Source organism: Acomys minous (assembly GCF_964271855.1).
Source record: "Acomys minous genome assembly, chromosome: 4".
NCBI lineage: Eukaryota > Metazoa > Chordata > Mammalia > Rodentia > Muridae > Acomys > Acomys minous.
The window spans coordinates 104,965,311-104,982,317 of NC_140486.1; the positions used below are offsets into that span (position 1 = coordinate 104,965,311).

At 39.3% G+C, this 17,007-nt stretch overlaps 1 protein-coding gene across 16 annotated transcripts in view; it reads left to right on the plus strand.

Moving 5' to 3' along the window:
• The window catches only part of IKZF2 (IKAROS family zinc finger 2), a 149,417-nt gene that overhangs the window by 117,743 nt on the left and 14,667 nt on the right, over positions 1 to 17,007 (plus strand). The window lies entirely within an intron of this gene.

Below are 17,007 nucleotides of genomic sequence, written 5' to 3' on the forward strand. Positions count from 1 at the left end.
AGTGTAGATAAAATGCTCATTTATATAAAATAAAATTTCTAAATTACCTTTGGCCATGGAGTGGTGATGGATTTTGATTACTATGAGAGAGGTTGTTCAAACAATGGAAGCACTTAAAAGCATTTGAAAAGAAGACTGCTAATGCCACAAGGAAGTTTAGTTACTGTCTAGTGAAATCTATATATAAACCAAAATATGCCATTAGGTCAGATACTGAATTACTTTTCAATCATATATATGAGTAAGAAATTTAAAAGCAGGTCAGTGCAGGCATTACTCTAATTTAGGTTTTTGACCCTCATTTTAATAATAAAATCAACTCATGTCTGTAGCAGTGCTTTCCATTAAGTTCTAAGTGAAATATTGACATTCACTTAAATAACTGCTTTAGTGTATAACTCTCCTTGTACACATTTCTTAAAATAAATAGAGTGTAAAACTACGTTGCCTTACATACCCACATAATATCCCACTCTGAGTACTGCAATTGGAGGGACCTCCCAGTGTTAGAGTTACATGACTTATGGCAAAAAGGCGTGTGTTATTCTGAATAAATACTGAATTTATTTCTAAACACTCTAAAAATGCTTTATGACCTCCCAATATTTGACATTTTTTAGCTCAAGAAATTTATTTATGTCTAATTGTCAGTTTAAAGCAATTTTGTCCTATAAAAGGGAACAAGACCAGATGTGTCACATAAATGCCCATCTGTGAAAACATCTTTCTCCCTATTGTACATTTTTAAATTCTTCAAAGAAGAACTGTCTTGATTACTCATGTCCTTGTAATTTCAAGGCCTATGTGTTATCCACCAAAAAACAGTTCTGTCATCAGATGCTGATGTATGTTCCAATGTTGATTTAAAAATTTAAAAAAAAGCAAAAAGCCTAATGACTGTTAAAAAACTAATTTGCCTTGTACAAACTATCTAATCATGAAAATTGTGTAATTAGACCTTTATTATGAGAAATCCCTCTGGAGCTAAATCTTATGACTTGCTCTTCTTTTGAACACAGTTGCACATTTGACTCTATCGGGAAGGTAAAGGGATCTACAGGGATTTTAAAGGCATAGGCTTCTTGCCCTATGAGAATTTAATAAAACAGTTGGCTTTCCCCTTAAAATTCCAAAAATCTCAGAAGAATTAATCTGGCTTGGATGGAAAGGGCCAACCTTTATCTATATTGCTAAAAATACAATGTCAATTGCTCTAGTTATAAATCTCATCTGAAACAATGTGCTGACTATGTCAAAATAACTTATTCTATCTCTCTCTTTTGTGCGTGTGCGTGTGTGTGGGGGGGCTACATATAAGTACTCACTGTGACCCTGGGTCACTGATTAGACTAAACTACCGAGGTAGCTTGTCGCAGAGATCCATTTGTCTCTGCCATCAAGCAATCACTAGCATTGTGGCTATAGATATGCCCTGCCATATGCGACTTATTGCATGGGTACTGTGGATCTGAGCTCAGGCCCTAATGCTTCTGCAGTGGGTACTGTGTTAACTGAGTCACTGTTCCAACCCCAAGGAGTTCTTCCTTTAAAGCACAAATCCGAAGGCCAATGTAATGATATTAGCATCAGATTAAATGATGCTAGCTCATAAATTAAATCTCATATAACCATACTAATGGTGACTGTGTATTTTAAATGTAGTATAAAATATCCTGCAGGTGTCCCAGGAGAAAGAGCTGTTTTAAACTGATCTTAGACCAGCACTTGGCCTATTTTCTAGGTTATCTCCCAGTGTGAATTTTCCCCACCGTCACACCCTCCTTTCCTATCTGGAGGTGGCTGATAGAACTGGATTACACTGATAATCACAGAAGCAGTATCAGTTGCACACATACTTTGCATAACCGTGGAGTACTGAGTCCACCCATCCAGCCCTGATAATGACACCCCACCGCCACTGAACACTCTGCACTGAGGAGAAGGGGATGTGATTAATTTGCTATTCCCTGACAGAAGGCTGTGACCACCAGATAAAAGCCACTTTCAGTCACAGCAGCTGATAAGGCAGTCTGTCAGTGTCTACCAAGCAGGACACCTCTTTTTCCATCCATGATAATAACCATCGCCTATCTACTTTACCTCATACTTCTTTATAAAAAAGAAATCATAACTTTATCAGCACATGCAAGCTTGTCTTACAGGTAGAAGTGGTTGAGCTACTTTGAACTTCCTGTACATTTCTAGAAAAAAAATTTTTTTTGGATGAGAAGCTTCTTCTGTAGTGTATTTTTTACCTCATGAAGCTATTTTCATTTCATTTCAGAGTAAACACATTTGTTATATGTGTTTGGACCCTCTCCCTCCCTTCCTTTCTCTGCTCTTTGCCCCAAGATCTAAAGAAACAGGAAGAGCTCATGGACCATGTTCTCATTTTTCTAAATATCCTACAGACATTGATCTCATTACAAGGACTGCTAGCAGTTTTGGGGTGCTGTGGATGCTGGCACAGGCTCTTTCAACCTTAACTGGTTGCCATTTGACATTTTCCTGGCAACTGAGTCTTCAGCATGATTTGAGTAGATTCATTATGAAACACCATACTGGGGGATTGTTGTAGATGATTGATTGGAAGGTTGGTTGGTTGGTTGGTTGGTTGATTGATTGATTGATTTTTGTCAGCTAATCTCCATTCTTTAAGTTCCTTACTTGAACCATACTAGTCCAATATGGCCGTTCTTCATCGATAGCCAGTTCTATCCTGGGAGAAAAATCAAGCAAATAAAAACACAGCATAATGTTCACTAAACATGTAAATGTTTAGAATGTAACTAACATTTAATTCATGGTATAAATCAACAGTCAATGTTAAAGTGCAATATGATAATGAATATTATGTTCGTAGGGTTCAGAGATAGTAACCCTGGCATCTCAAAAGAAGAGATTTTGTTATATTCAGTTTTCAGCCTGTCAGTGGAATGAAACTACTTGTTCAGACAAATATTCTGTTTGTTTGTTCGTTGACATGGGGCCTCCCTGTGTAGCCTTGGCTGTCCTGGAACTCATTCTTTAGGCCAGGCTAGTCTCAAACTTAGAGATGGACCTGCCTCTGCCTCCAGAGCGCTGGGATTAAAGGTGTGCGCCACCACCACCCAGCTTGGACAAATACTCTTACTTGAAAGTTCAAGATGAATGCACATCAGAAGTGAGTAGATCTATTTTCCAGCCTCACTCTCTTCTTTACCTCCCTCCCTTTGTTGTGCTTGGGATTCAACTCCTAGCCTTGACTTTGTTCAGTAGGTCCTGAGCTATAGTTGAGCCTTATTTTCTAGAATATTATACATATTATCCCATTAAAAGAACCTGTTTTGGTCAGTATTTCATAAGTTCTTATTTTATGGAAAAAAAATCTCACTTAAAGGGCTTTCTTTTACAGAAAGGAAAATCAGGTTTAAAGAAAGATTTTCCTAATGTGCCTGTACATTGTATTATTATTTATTATATATACTGTTTTTAAATATAATATGTTCCTTTACTATGAAAAGAGCTACTCTTGCCTTTTATATCCTTTTATTTCATTTTTGCTAGCGTTTCAGGTAATAATTCATACACGTGAGCCTAATAAAACTAAAGCATTATATTGTGCTCTTAAAAATTGTCTATAATAATTGAGATATAAAGACAATAAAAATAAATTTCACAATAGAATAAATTATCTTTCTAAGGGTACTTGAAACAAATTATGCTGTAATATGGTAAAATATCTACTGCTATAACAACAGGTACACATTTTATAGGAGCCTAATGTACTTATGAAAGGCCAGGCTACAAATTCAGACTGTCCTAACCCTGAGGCCCGGGCTGCCTGAATATGTACTTCTGCTCTCCAGTCTCTTCTTCGCATAATAGCCAGAACATTATTTATTAATTGAGTTTAAGGGGGTGTGTTATCCCCCTAACCTTTCGTCCCAGTCTCTAGATACCAGGGGTACAAAGGCCCAGGAGTTCAGGGCCATCCTTATTTACATAGCAAGTTTGAGGCCATCCTGGGCTACATGAGTTCTTGCCTCAAGAAAACAAGTAAAAGAATAACGCAAAAATCCAATATAAGTCATATCACCTTTCTATTAAAAAAAATCTTTGAATGGCTTCCCGTTGCCAAACTCTGCCCAAAGTTCCGTCTAATTTTATACTATTTTTCTACTCTCTCGTGTTCTTCACTACCTCGGGTTCCTTTTCCCTTTCCTACCTGCCCAATTTTGTCGTGAGCCTAGCAGTCGCTACCTCCATCTCTTACCCTAGTTCTGGGCGTGGCCACCTCACTTTCCTTCCTGTGAGCCGCCATGCCAGCTCTTTGAGAGTGGCAGCTCCCACAGCCCTCTCAGGTACCTTGTTCCTCCTGGTACTCTGTACTTTGCTGCCTGCACTCCGGGTCTTAAAAGCACGGGTCGGCGTCTGTGGCTGTTGGGGTTTTTCGTTTATACATTACTCAGCTTCCCTTCTCAAACCTAACCCGTGGACGATCCGTCATGGCCATGGTGTGGGTAGCGCGGTGGGAATCACAGAATTCATGCTTGCTGAGTGTTGCGTGCAGAGGATCTGAAGCTCCTCACTCTTTTATCTAAAAACGAACAAACTAACAAACAAAACCACTTCCGCTGAAGGAAAGTACTAATTTGTTCTATACTTTTTTTTTTCCAGCGTCAGTTGATACCCTTCAAGTTTGCTAACCATTATGCCAGACAAGGCTTTAGATACACTTTATTGTGAAGTTGAATGCTGCTCGTGCCTTTTATCCACTCCTGGATAATAGACAAGGCAGATATGGGTGATGGCCACGCCCACTTGGAACCCTTTCACTATATCATGTTGAGAAGCTCCAAAAGCTGTAACAGTGACATCAAATTTGTTCATTGGATATAAATTTCTTGGCATCTAGGTGCTGGGAATTTTTGTCTAGACACTTGAGATTAAAAAACAAAAAAAGTAAGAACAAAATTTTCCCTGTGTAATGTATGTAGTAATGAGAGGCGATAAACAATAATCAGTAAACAGCAAATAAGAAAAAAAATTAAGTGCATATGAGACGTTTAAGACACATAACACATTGTTGGTGCTCAGTAAATGGCAACTCTTGCTCAACAGCTCAGCACTCATTTCCTTCCGATGTTCTGCATCAACATTCTAACATCTTTGTTTCCTGTAAGCATTGTTACAATTTTTTTAATTTCTTACAAAAAAAAATGTGGCATGCTAGATACAAGTGTTGTCGCAAGGATTCATACAGTGTCTGTATTAGGGATAGAATTTGAATGTACACACAGACACACACACACACACACACACACACACACACACACACTTTATGTAATGACTTAAATTAAGGAAACTTACCTGTTTCCGGACAAATTCCTTTTGAACATCTGTCCTTCCCAAGTGGGTTGCTCTCTTACAGAGTCTGTTATTCTAGTGGTGCTAGTTAAGACTAAAGACTAAAGACTAAAGGGAACAGTTTACAAATAGAAGTCACGTGGGCTGTGGATTAAGCTCAGTTGGTATAGAGCTTAAGAGTTCTGGAGCCCACGTATAAAGCTAGCCCTGGTAGCATGGGCTTGTCACCTCTACATTGGGAAGCAGGGACAGGAAGATCCCTCGGGCTCACTGGCTGGGTATCCTATGCCGATTAGCCAGCCCTGGGTCTCAGTGAGAAACCCAACCCTAAAAGACACAGTGGCTCCCAAGGAGCAATACCTTAGCTTGTACCCTAGTTTCTGAGCACACATGTGCACACCCTGTGCTCACATTTAAAAAAAATAGAAGTTGCATCAAAGAGAAAGTTCATATGATTAGATTATTTGTTTAAGTCTAAAAAGTTCTTAATTAGCTTCGTATTTTTGTTCCTTCAATGAATATTTCATATATGTACAGTAATGAAATGATTCCGCTAGATCTCCCTGTTTCCTAGGTTTTGCTATAGCCTCTCCTTGCTGTGTTACAGGTTTTTATACCTTTCCAGTTTCTGTAGCTCTTTTCTTATGTCACCAGACAGTGAAGCAGTTTATAGTACAGCTTTGAAAAATGTGGGCATCCCTGTCAGCTCCTCACAGTTAATAATAGTAGGGTAATTTGACAATTTATATGTGTCTATTTTTAAAGGCTATAACATTTGAGATGTCTAAACTTGTATATTTGCTTATTGTTTAAGTAATTCTTTCATTGCGAAATCTATAATAAACAACAAAAAGAGAAGTGCAGGGAGCATGGCTCTAGAGGCACGCAGGGAGCGTGGCTCTAGAGGTGCGCAGAGAGCGTGGCTCTAGAGGCGCGCAGGGAGCGTGGTTCAGCGTGGCTCTGGAGGAGAGCAGGGAGCGTGGCTCTAGAGGCGCGCAGGGAGCGTGGTTCAGCGTGGCTCTGGAGGAGAGCAGGGAGCGTGGCTCTAGAGGAGCGCAGCTCTAGAGGAGCACAAGGAGCGTGGCTCTAGAGGAGCGCAAGAAGCGTGGCTCTAGGTGAGTGCAGGTAGCATGGTTCTAGGTGAGTGCAGGTAGCATGGTTCCAAGAGCACTTTACAGTGTTCATTTCAGGTCGTTTTGCTTCCTATCTTAAGCAGTTGTTGCAAGAAAGCTGGGAAAAGTTATAACTTAAGCGAAGTGATATAACAGTAAATGTCAAAATGTTGCACTTTTCTAAAAACAATTTTACTTGTATTAAATTATGCACAGTCTTCTTCACAGTGGACTAAAAAAAGAAAAGTAGATACATTCGTTATCTTTCAAAAGTCTGATTTATTTGGTTTCAAAGGCCCAACTTAGAGTTGTTGGTTTTTTGCTTAGGTTTGGTTTGGTTTTGGTTTTGGTTTTCTTTGATGGTTCTGGGAATGGGATGTAGGGTCTCACGCATGCTGGCTGGGAAGGGCTCCACGTGTGAATCGGACTCCCACCTCCCATTCAATGACCACCTGTTCTCCCAGGTGTAATTTCTCCTGGTGACTGTGTCCTTTGTAAGATTTTTGACTAAATTTGGAAGCTGATGTTATTAGCATTATTACAAATGGAAATGTCTGAACGGTAAGAGTTAGCTTTTGCACACAGTGGCAATGTCTGTCCTGTCAATCCTTCATATTCTTCGTGACAAAAAAAAATGCTCCATAACACACATTGATAGAGTGATGAAAGAGATCTAACCCTTAAATCTCATCAGGTCCTATATAAGAAAAATAAAATGAGCCATGGCCCTGTTCATTATAAGACAGTTTTTCAGAACACGCACAAGCTATTCATTGGGGAAATTATTACTTGTCAAATAGAAAAATACGTTTACAGTAATGGGGGAGGCATTGGGTTAAATAAATTTTGTTTCTTTGCTTCCTTGTCTTGTTATAAGAACTCTAAACACACTTTTAAAAATTATACACACACACACACACACACACACACTCCCCCCATTGTGAATAAACCTAATTTAAATGTACGTGACTTATATCTACTTAAATATTAGCATTCTTTTCTCCATCCCCCAACCACAATAGTAAACGTCCTGGAGAGAGGAAAGTTATTTGTGATAAGTTTTGACATACAGCCGGATGTGGTGGCGCACGCCTGTAATCCCAGCTCTCAGGGAGGCAGAGGCAGGTGGATCTCTGTGAGTTCGAGGCCAGCCTGGTCTACAAAGGGAGTCTAGGAAAACCAAGGCAAGCACAGAGAAACTCTGTCTCAAGGGGAAAAAAAAGTTTTAACTGACACCCAATTATACTGACATGACTTAATATAACAGGGATTCTCTGGGGAAAACATAGCTCATTTTTCAGTTATAGACCTGTTTCCTTTCTAAGATGTTCGCCCCTTAATCATTTTATTAAAAAATGTCTGAAGTCATCAATACTTGTAAGGATTTAAGGGTTATTGAGGGGGCATTTCTAAAGCATTCTGTGTCAGGAAATGTTTTAAAGATTATATCAGATAAAATAAATCACAGTAGGGAAAGGCATCAACTTTTTAAGCAGATGAAAATAAAAATTCTAAATCTCTAAAAAATTTTAAGTTAAATATTTATTAGGAATGGGTTGCAGAGTGACCAGCAGTCATGTCCCTGAGTAAGTTGATGGGAAAGTTACAGCACTGAGACACAGCTGATAAAGTGGTAAAGGAAACAGATACGAATAGCTAAACTTATGTATTTATTGTTCACTTTCATGAATGCAAATGAAAAAGAAGAACAATTTATGTTGTCCAGCGTAGAAGTTTCCAAGCTTTCTGGGTTCACTTTGAGTTTTTATTGTCTTTGTACCATTTTCAGGCTAATGTAAATACCCGGCCATTTATTACATAATCAGGCCCTAATGAGTATTTGCATCCTAACAATGCAAGGGCCATTTACAAATGTATTATAATATCTAAGATTAGAAGAAAAGAGGCAATGTTTTCCTGTCACTATTAAATAGCTCCTGTACATAAAAACGTGCTTGGGTGCCTTCATGAGTACAACTCAGTTCCCTTAACGTAGGAATCACATGGACCACAGCCACCCCACAAAGGACTCTTCTTTGCACTAAAAAAAAATGGCTGAGGCCAAACTTTACAAACACCTTATCATTGAATGGAGTGTGGTAAACATCACTGAAACTGGGCAAGTAGATTACATTGTTGCTTGCTGGATAGAATATTACTGTGTACGTCTGTAACAGAATGTCACATGTGGGCTTCCCGAGCAACTTCTTTACTTCAGTGCCCCTTCCTATGATTTTGGGAAATAGATGTAGCACCATAGTGGGAATTTTACTACTTAGAAACAACCTTCTTTGTCATTATAGGAAAAATGCCCATCTCATAAGCTGCCAGGGTGAGTATAAGTTTGCAAAAGCTTCCTTTAGTCCGTTATGTATTGATAGATGTTCAAAACCCTAAAACTAGGGCCTGGGGAGAAGGATCAGTGTGTGAGGTGTTAGCTGCACATGCAGCAGCACCTCAGTCCAGCTCTTCCACTCAACGTTTGAGCTTTGCCACCCACCCAGAACCCCACTAGTGAGAGCAAGCCCAGACATGGCCAGATCCCAGGGGCTCACTGGCTGGCTGCTGTGGCTGAAAGCCAAGAGCCACGTGTTCACTGAGAAACTCTGTCTCAAACAAATGAATGAATGAATAAACAAATAAGGTGGAGAACACTAGAAGTAGACAGCAAGCATTGCCCTTGGGCCTCCACATGCACACAGGCACGGCAAATACACCTGCACACACACAAGTATCACTCGTATACACAAATGTACAAGAAACACAAAATTGTTCATTTCTAGAGCCCATACAATACAACAGAACACCAATTCAAACAAAGTATAACTTAAGGTTAAAGACAAAAATTTAAATGTCATGTGTACCGTGTTAGGGGTAATCTTTCTTCAGGTTAATTTATAACTTCTCAAGCAGTTATCAAGGAAAATCTCCCAATACTTGCATTCCTAAAAGTATTCATAAGTGGGTGAGTATATTCAGTTTTACTAAAGGAATGCGCAAAATAATGTGTATTTAATGCCCTCTTGCTAATTGTATCCATCTTGAAACAAGTAAGTGTATTTTCTGCAGAATGGGTGTGTTTCTTTGTGTTTCTACCTATGTAGACATACTTACATCAATATAAAGAATAAGAAAGTTACTGGTGTATTAGTAGATTGTAATTTGTTTTACACATTCACTAGAAAAACTGGTGAACTGACCTATCTCAAAAAATATAGGTGAACTTGGTTGGGCTATATGTCTTCATAACACCCTATAAACCTATAAGCAACATTCTTGCTTCAAAACCTCATTCATGAAGAAACATACTTTGGTTAACCTTTATTTATGGGTGTTTGGCTTGCTCTTGATTTTAGGTAGGGATAGGGGGTTCTAATATTCAGGGACAGCTGATTATTACTAATTACTTACCAAAACAGATCAAGAAAACACTATTAAACTGCAAGCCAGTTCTAACCACCTCTGCTTTCTTTCACTGTGTTTTCTAAATCTCCAATTTCCTATGTATTCCTCAGGTCAAGCGTTTTTATTTTCAGCTTGCACAAGTCAAGTCAGCCATTGTAGAATTTTTTTTTCTAGAAGGAAGGTATACTAAAGCAAAGAGTGACAAAAACTTTTGAAGTAGTTATAAACGCTGGCCATACTGTCTTCTCCGTAGGAATCTTTGGTGCCACAACTTATCTTCTTAGAATTATTTTCATAAGGAACTTTGTGCCAGTTGCCTGAATTGCATTGGCACTAAGATTTACAGAGTTAGCCTGACTTCTTAGTATAATTTGCATATCTTCTCAGTATTGTCAGTTAGAAATGCTTTTTAGAATTTTTGCTTCCAACCATGATGCACGATGAGGCCAGGTTTGCCTTCCCAATGTAGTCATCTAGAGTACCACAAGGTCTATTAACTGAATTTTCCACGTAACAATAGGCAGTGCAGAACTTTGATGCCTGAGTGACAAAAGACAAAGATGTCAAGTACTGTAAATTGTTCCAGCTGACTTTTCGGAGGCAACTTTCACACAATCGCTCAGGCAGAGAACCCAGCTAGTACCAGGCAGTTGAGCAGAACATAAGAGACGGAGATCAGAGCACAGGAAACTGCACAGAAAGGTATACATTTGCAGGTGGCCCACGTGACCTTTAGGCTAACTGGTTATCAGTTTTTCTGAAGCTGGGAAAATAACAGCCAAAAATCAGAAGGCCAGATACTTTTAGAGGCAACAGAAGGCTAGAAAAGCATAGTTCTCACCCACCAAAGGATCTTATGATGCCACACTTCCAATCCTGTCCTCAAAGGGTCTAGCCGAGCCCTTTCAGTACCCTCTGTGCCTTCCAAAGAGCATAAAAGCAAACTTCAAAGGGACCAAATTGATTCTGAACAGTTTAGCAGCATACAGGAATGTGGGGAGGAGGTCTCCCTCAGTCATAGACCTAGGGGTGGGGAATAGGATGAAAGCGGGAGGGAGGGAAGAATGGGAGGATACAAGGGATGGGATAACAGTTGTGTTGTAATCTGAATTAAAAAATCTGAATGAATAAAGAAGAGCAAGTTAAAACCACATATATATTAACAAGGACAAAAGTAAGTAAGAGGGCCAGGCGTGGTGGCACACACCTTTAATCCCAGCACTCAGGAGACAGAAGCAGGAGGATCTCTGTGAGTTTGAGGCCAGCCTGGTCTACAAAGAGAGTTCCAGGACAGCCAGAACTACACAGAAAAACTTTGTCTTGGGGGTGGGGGCAGGGGAACAAGTAAGATTAAAACAGAAAGAAGGAGAAAAAATCCAATGAATGCAAATGCTGATTTTGTGAAAGGAACCATTTTAAAAAGAGCCGAGAACAATCAGTGTTAAAGAGGAAGTCCTCATCTGACCACACTCAGAAAGGAAAATAAGATCTCTGTCTAAGCCCTAGCTGCATGAGAGGCATAATACAGAAGTAGAGCAAAGAACGTGACACCAGTGCATTCAATTAAGTGACATAATTTCTGCCTTTCAAGGAATCTGCCCAACCTCGTTCATGAAGAAACATACTTTGGCTAACCTTTATTTACTTGGGAAGTTGAAACGGGAATTGAAAGCCTTCCCAAACCAAAAACCCCCACATGATGTCACTGGGAAGTGCTTAATTATTTGAAGGAAGACAGTGCATGTAAGGAAAGCATCTGGGAAACAGACTGCCAGAGTGGAAAGAGAATAACATGTGTAATTGAGTTCTGTGAGTTCACATTTGCCTGTTACCAAATCACAGATATGGCAAAAGCAGCAGACTGTGTAGCCAGCATTATAGAGAATGAAGATGCAAAATTCTTTATTAAAAAATACAAGATGTTGAGTCCAGAAATATAAGAAAATAACACCAGTCAGATAGGACTTAGTACAAGAGTTTTTAAGTTGGTTTAACATTGGCTAGTAATCCATTAATAGAATGCTTCCCGTTATCTTACAAATAAAGTTCGTATAATGATCTTCATAATTGCAAAAGGCAGTTTGTCATAATGCAGTGTTCAAGCATAATACAATATTTCAGCAATTAAATAGAAGCACATTTCTTGACATGAAGGTCATATATGAATAACATTCTGCTGGTATTGTGCTATAATGAAAAGAAGAAGAAAATGAAGACAAAAAAAAGGAGGAAGAGAGGGATTAAGAATGTCTTCTCCCAGCTCCATCAACACCATCCTAAATCTAGTCACTATAGTAACGGAAAAAAGAGAGAACACATACAGAGTATGGCAGGGTAGAAACCGGTCAGAAAAGCAGCCTTAGCATTATGATGCAGTCACCTACATAGCAGTTCCAAGGAATCGACCGAAGCGTGAGAAGTACTGATTAATTGTGTTTAGTTCAAAATCCAAGGCCAGTACAAATAAACCAAATTCATTTTTCCTAAAGGCTAAATATTTTGAAAGAAAAAGGTCATTTAGCGTGTACAAAAGACTGTTCTGATATGTGTGCACAATGTTGAGTCACTAACTTTAAACTATTTGTTATTGCTCAGAAGTCTATGCTGTTGTTTCTTTTCTTTTCTTTTCTTTTCTTTTCTTTTCTTTTTTTTTTCTGGTTGGTTAGAACACTTAAGATCTACACAGTAATTTTCAAAAACATATTAAACTGTAACCATCGCATTCTACAGTAAATATTCTGAGCCTGTTCCTCCTATGTTACTGAAATTTTGTACAGTTTAATAAATGTTACCCTAAAGCCCTACCCCCCACACAGAACCCCAGCTGTGCTGCAGTGTAAATGATTATTATCTATGTAACATCCTAAGAAGATATGAGGTGTGTCCATATGTGTGATAGGAACAGACCATTGACAATTTTACTTTAAAATGGATTGCCATTTATTGTAGCGTCCAAGGTTTATGAAATACTTGTAGATAAATTTAAGTAAACCTGTGTACAAAAGGTAAGCCTAGTTCTGAAGCATGTCCCTGGGGAGATGGCTTGGTGGTTAACAGCAATTGCCTAGCTCTACAAGATGTGAGTTTGGTTCTCAGTCCTCACACCAGGCAGCTTACAACCATCTGGACTCCACTTGCATGGGAGCCAACACCCTTTTCCTACCTCACAGTCATCCCCACACGGGTGGCATACAAGTATACACACATACACCTGCGCACATACACACACACACACACACACACACACACACACACACACACATACACACACACACACGGGTCCAGATCCAGTGTTTTGATGTTTGAAAACATCTACGGATAAGATTAACTTTTGGGAACTGGAGCGATATCTCAGCAGTTGAGAGCACTCATCTCTCTCCTGGAGCATCAGGGTTCCATCCCTGCCCCCACATGCTGTCACACAACCCTATGTAATTCCTCCTCTGGTCACTGTGGGCTCCAGAAGGGGTGTGTAGATGTACACGCAGACAGAGCACCCAAACATAAAAAAAGAAAGCAAAGAATGAAAAAATTAAAAGACATCAATTCTCCCAAAATGAAGCCTGTCATTTCCATGCAGTCTCAGTCAGCATCCCAGCAGAGTTTTTCCTGCTTTGTTTGTTTGTTGTTATAAACATTGACAAACTTGTACACATTACTCTTGAGAGGTGGTTAAGAAACTCTGAAATTTTCAGAGTTTTGAAAAGGGTAGGCTGGTGACTTACTTAAAGACTGTATTAGTAAATCTTGATTTGCTGGTTTATAGACAGAGGTAACAGAATGGGACACAGTCTAGAAATGAACTTCAATAAGCGGCCAGTTCATTGTCTTAGTCAGGATGGATATTCTTTCCTATAAATGACATGGAGCAGTAGATATCCCCATCTTCAAAAAGAGCACTATTAATTTATACATATATAAATGTTAAGGGTTATAGTCTCTTTAATAACAATGTGACTATAGCCATATGTTTACATGTTGTGAACATATTTGTGGAATCTTTATAAATATTATATACGATGCACACACCTTTTATAAGAGCTAAAGAGCACGCATCTAAACTCTAGATCAAAGACAAATAGATGTTAAGAGCCTTGCACTAAGCAGGCTACATACAAAGCCACGTTTATATCAGGTATTTTAAAAAGAAACTGAAGATGGAACAAAACCTTCAAAATGTCAAGGGAAATTATTTTTGACCTAGAAATCCTATACTGACAAAAGGGAGGGAAACATGTTAGGTTTAGGCCATCAGGAGAGCCAGTCATGAGAAACAATGACCAGTTGTCAAGACTATAATTATCCAATAATCCGAGGACTCCATGGGTTCTGTCGAGTTTGGAGTATACCTGGCTGTGAGAAGGCCAAGAAGATAAGGGGCCTGGCTTAGACCTGAGAATGGCTCAGGATAAGAATGTTTAGAACAATTATCTGGAAGGGAGGAAGGGAGAAGCACTGAACACAAAACCACAAAGAGGAGGGTTTAAAAAAAACAGTTGTTAACTGGGAAAAAATAAAAATTGCACAAGAACTGAAATGGAATTGGATTCGGCTACGTAGTATACTATGATTAATATCTCCATTAATAATGGACATTTCCATTTATAGACTATTAATTTGAAATTTTCCTGTAATTTGAAATCAAAGGAGGCTTGAGAGGATGTTTGTAGGGGGTTTGAATACTTACCAGAGGGCAATGTATCATCTCTCACCTTGATGAAAAAAGACAAACACATGCAGTATTTAAAAACAGAATATAATCACGAGAAGTTGAAAAGCATCGCTTTGGAGATGATGATTAGATTGTGGGGGCCAGACAGGAAGGGCAGAATGTATTTCATTAACACCTTTTTAGTTTTATATTTTTTTTTATTTTCTTCACATATGGTTTTCTTTATAAATATAATTGGTAAAAAAAATAAAAATAAAAAAATGTTCATTATGTTAAAAATAAAATAAGCATGCTAGAGAGGTGACTCAGTGGTTAAGAGTACTGGCTATTCTTCCAGAGGACCCACGTTTGGTTCCCAGCACCCACAGGGAGGCTCACAAGCGCCACCTGTCATAGATGTGCCTGCCTCAGACATGCCTTCCCAGTCCATCAACTTGTATTCTATGTTCTTCTAGCACTGCACTCTTTTACACTGCAGAACCCACCACAAGCCGTAGTGTATTGCTAGTAAAACCAAGTCTCTGTTCTTACCAAACTGTAATATACGCCTGGGAACCGTGAAAATTCCTTCTGTGTTTTACACATCAGTTTCTCCACTGTATTGGTGGTACCTACTGTTCTATTCTCAGATGAGAGGTGTGAAGGAAAAGAGTACACTATTTCCTGATACTCTCTGAGAATAGAATAGTGTTACAGCAAGTCCTTCCAGCATCCAATATGTCACCCAATGTTTGCTTTATTTACGTAAAGTGGAGATGAAGAGGTGATGAACTGAGGAGGTTATAGTTCTAAAACTCAATTTTAAAAGTTAGTGGCATCTCTAGAGATGTCACTGATAACAAGATGGAAGGAAGAGCAATGACAAGAAGGGAGAAGAATTAGAACATGTGAAATGGGCTTCAAAAAAGAGAGAAGCCTGTGAAATGAGTTGGCTTCATACGAAGTTGTGATGGCTAATGTTGATTGTCCACTTGGCAGGATGGAGACTGACCTCCTGTTGAGGTGTCATCTAGAGTAGGTCGGCCTTTGAGCTTGGCTTCAGTGATTATGTTAATGAAGCTAATGGAGGTGGGAAGATCCACACTAAAATGCTGTGGCACCGCTCTCTGGGCCTCGGTTCCTGGCTGCGTGAAAAGGAGAAGGAATGGTGAACACTGATGTTCCTTGCTCTCTGCTTCCTGGCTGTGGGGCCATGTGACCTCCCCCTGCTTTAACATCCATGCCAGGATGCACAGCGAGCTGAAATAAGCTTTTTTCCATTCAGTTGCTTCTGTCAGGAGATTTCATCACAGTAGTAGGAAAAGAAACTCAGATGAAAGTATGCTTGTTTCCTCCTCCTCCTCCTCCTCCTCCTCCTCCTCCTCCTCCTCCTCCTCCTCCTCCTTCTTCTTCTTCTGTATAGAGTAAGCTGAGAGGTTACAGAGGTTCTAAGTGAGAGCAGTAGCATAGCAGGATAATTCAGTTAAGTTGACATGGTATAAAGCACGCCTAAAGTAACATGGAGAAGCACACAAAAAACAGATATTGTAGGATCCAGTGCAACAAAACTAACACCAGGGCTGATGGACAGTGAGTGAGTTTCACAGTGGCCTATACTTTCAATGTAAAGTGTGTGGCGGGTATGAGTTGGTTAGTAGACGTACTCGGTATAATGTCATTAGTTTCTATGGTAATAGAAAAATGAAAGCATTGTTAGGTAGTGACACATCTTGCAATAAGCTTACATGTAGATACGTATTATGTAAACTGTTTTTGTCTGAAAATATTTTCTTATATTTTAATGTTTTCACAGAAGACTGTGTTCTACACCTATATTAACAGCTACTTCCCAGAAGTAGAGCCATAAATACCTGCTTTTCAAAAATAGAAATCCCCTCCCCAGTATTTTTAAATGGCTAACCTTGCCTTAGATTACTTTTGTGAAAAATGCGTTATTAAATTTTCATTCTCTAACAACTGATCTCAAGGTGTATATACATGAAATAGATATGGGCTTGGTTTTGTCTTTCTACTCCACAGTGCAAATGTTAGGCACCTTTGAGTATGTCTGCTTGCTACAGGACTACAGTTTCTCTTGTGACCAGTGTCATCATCAGGGAATTTAAGGTAGCTGGCAGTGAGGACGTTACTATGAAAAATGAGGCCACTGTTTGTTCTGCAGGCAAAAACTAAGTGATTCCTCGGGGAGTCAAAGGAGGGTCACTGGCCTGATTCGCACTGTCCTTCTGGGCTGAGGGCTTTGGCACGGAGCACTTACTGCTGCCTGTTGCTCAGGATTCATGTCAAACCAAGAGCCAAAGTGCTCCAAGACAGCCTTATGGATGGTCCAGCCTTAAAACATCCCTCAGTCCATAGAGTTTTCTTTCTTTCCTATGAGTTTTTCAAAGTTGTTCCCCGTAAACATCACAGTACATACTTTAGTTGCTGTATTGAAATAATAGCTCTCTATTAGGGAAAAAAAAATCTCTT